Genomic DNA, 3,539 nt, shown 5'->3' with positions numbered 1-3,539 from the left:
CATAAATTCCGAAACAGCCGAGCCTATTATTTAAAAGGTTCATACAAAGATAATTTATATGTCTGGCAGTGTTGTTAGATATGGTTTTTACACAAATTTATCCGTTACGTATTGAAAATCAGATCCTAAAAATATACTTCCTTTCTTATAGATAAAAAAGAATTTCTACAGGGAAATATTTTACGTAACACTAGCCATTTGAGATAAAACACTCTCAGAAATCATTTCCTTTATAAACATTAGAATTATTCTCATCTAGAGGCATAAATCCGTAGTAGCTCATTCAATCAACTAGAGATTGATTAATCCCGTTTTGAAGCCCGAGTGTACCTCACCATTTTATTTTTTTTTTAATTAATGAGCTCAATTATCGATTAAAGAAATTTAAAATCGCCGCAAATCATTTCATCGCTTGCATATTTTAAAAATTACATTAATCAGAAGTTACTTTTCCAGGGCATTCATTGTCAAACCCAAATATCAGCTTAAATTATATTATAATCAGACATAGACGGTATTCGATGAACAACATTATCATTATTACTTTTATATTTTTATTTTTATTTTCTTTTGCAAATTAGTCCACCGAGCAAATTATTCCTTGTAATATATAATATTTAATAGAGAGTTGATTCTATAATAATACATAGGCAATCTGCATGAATGAAAATATCATGTTGAATCGTATTGTACCATATATACATATTAGCAGGAACCCCGGCGATACCTAGTCGAAAATACACATAGATATTATATTTTAATTAATGCAGAATTCTTATCTATACTATTAATAAAATTCTAACTGTTTACTTATTTATGTGTGCGCATATATACCAATAAAATTTTCGTACAGAATTAAATTTTTATTTTCCCTGAAAAATGTGAGTCTCTAGATTGTCCTTATCTATAACTGGTTGGTAACGAACAACGCCGAGTCACATAAGAAGACCGAAATCGAAATAAGGCTTTTAGGCCCGTTTCGTGTAATTGTCGAAAAAATGACCTGTCCATGTCAACGGAATCAAGCATTGTCTGTATACACTCGCGGTAACATCTTAAGACATACGGACAGGACTTGTGGCGCAATGGATAACGCGTCTGACTACGGATCAGAAGATTCCAGGTTCGAATCCTGGCAAGTTCGTAAGAATTTTATACATCATTTTATTCAACGCTTACTCATTATCCTTATCCTAAGTTCTGCTATTTTTGTTTTTTCAGTGATTTTGTTTTGTGCATATGTCTTATACTCCGTCTTCCTAGGGTTAACATTGATGGTAAGACGATGTTGAGTGTACTTGATGTTGAGTGTATTCGATTTTGTGTTTGACTCGACGTTGTGTCTGCCGACGCGGCGCAACCGCTACTTTATGATAAACAGAAATACCTATTCAACGTTTCAAACACAGAAAGAAATTGAAACATGTGCATCCGAGTATTATGTTTCTCCTAAACAGTTCATTTCTTATGAGTAAAAATATAACTCGAGCTTGGATAAAGACAATGAGTCAATTACGATAACCATTAGCCCAGCTTGCCACGTTCTTACAAAATGTTTTTCAAACTTAATTATTCTAAACATATGTAAGCTGCTATTGAAACCATTCACGATATGTGCAGTCGTGAAACAGTTGAAAAACGGATAAAAATTCAATGACCCCATATACTTATATTAAATTTTAACCCCTAAGCAGTCCGTTTTTCGGATCAAATATTTCTACATGTCTGAATACCTTATGTACCAAATTCCAGTTATGTAAGTCAAAAATTAGTTTAGTATATAATTTAATAGTTGTCATCAAACACGCACACATTTTCATATATATGCATATAGATTAAACTATATGTAAAATATCTATATATCTATATAGCGTCTCTAGAAAATTAGTATTTCTTCCATCCCGCAGCCCTCAAATATCTAAAAGAAACAGTAATATATATATATATATATATATATATATATATATATATATATATATATATATATATATATATGAACAAATGATTAATAAAATATGTTAAAAGACATTTTGAAAAAGAGTTAAAACATATTTAATTTTAAAAAAAGAAGCACAAGATAAGATGTTATAAGCTCTATTTCCTTTTAGGTTTTATTGAGCTTTTTATATCTGGCTGAGTTTATTTTACTTGTAAATATTAACTCTTTAATATTTATAATATATTTTAAGTTTACCATTTTGATTACCTTAGTAAACTTATTGTAACTTTTATATATATATATATATATATATATATATATATATATATATATATATATATATATATATATATATTCCAACATAAATAGCGGCGCAATGTCTAGCACATCATTTAATGGTGTTCTCTATTGGCGTCGCCTGTGTATTTATTTAGAAACGACATTAATATTTTTGAAAAGAAATCTAAATTCACACCGAAAGGAAAATGGAATAATCTTTAGAGTCTATTTGAATATTTTTGCGGTATTTATCTTGAAATTTCGAAAAACATATATTAATTTGGTTTGAAGAAATACACCCCCACAGGCCCCTCCCTTCACACACACATCATACATACACCCTCCCCCCCACATACACATCACACACACCCACACATATCACACCCACACACACCCACACAGACACCCCCCACACACACACACATCACCCCCCACACACACATCACCCCCCCCCATATATATATATATATATATATATATATATATATATATATATATATATATATATATATATATATATATATAGTCAGCATTTTTTCATTCAGACAGTCATTTTTAAAGACACCAGAAACCTTCTGTTTAGTAATACCTTTTCTATGTCTTTCAGTTTTTTTTGTTTCATCCTTTTTTATATACATCGAAGGTATGAATGTATGATTCAATCATTTTTTTTTTTCTCGGAGTGTCCGCAGTTTTTACTTTTCGCGTAGTCATTCTACGCATCATCAAGAACGTGTGTTTGGCTCTGCAGGGAATTGTGGGAAGATTTATTTAATAGTATTAAAATAAATCTTTCCCAGAATTAAAAGCTGTAAACTAGCTGACCGAAACATGCTCATGACTGTTTAGCAACACATTACTGTTTATGTAAAAACAACTAAAAAGTATATCATGCTCTACTCCGGTATTGAACACTCTTGTATTGACCTCGTTATACTCCATTGGTTACTTTACCTATGGGAAATAACAACCTCTCTCTTTCTCCATTTCTCCCTCCTCTCTCTCTCTCTCTCTATATATATATATATATATATATGTATATATATATATATAGTAATTTATAAAATATATATGGCAATTAAACTACTCTGAATATTCCGTGTTTCATCCACTCTAGGACTCTTCTAGCTTATGCGCATAAGCCTGAAGAGTCCTAGAGTGGATGAAACGCGGAATATTCAGTGTAGTTTAATCGCAATATATATTTTATAAATTACTAACTAGCTCTACCATCGTATTGAGCACTTTTGAAGTAAATACTTAAAGTTTACGCATAAATCTATACTTTCCTATATTAATTTTATATGAGTAAATTAAGTAG

General features: G+C 30.4%; 1 non-coding gene across 1 annotated transcript; it reads left to right on the top strand.

Moving 5' to 3' along the window:
• The first annotated feature begins 1,071 nt into the window (after nt 1-1,071).
• Nucleotides 1,072-1,144, top strand: Trnar-acg (transfer RNA arginine (anticodon ACG)). Its single transcript has one exon. It is a non-coding gene; the product is annotated as a tRNA-Arg (tRNA).
• Nucleotides 1,145-3,539: the final 2,395 nt, after the last annotated feature.

The sequence above is a fragment of the Euprymna scolopes genome, chromosome 22 (assembly GCF_053919585.1).
Source record: "Euprymna scolopes isolate OS-2025 chromosome 22, ASM5391958v1, whole genome shotgun sequence".
In the NCBI taxonomy this organism is placed as follows: Eukaryota; Metazoa; Mollusca; class Cephalopoda; order Sepiida; family Sepiolidae; genus Euprymna; species Euprymna scolopes.
The sequence above is the reverse complement of the archived record's forward strand: the minus strand, read 5'-3'. Positions and strand labels throughout refer to the sequence as shown.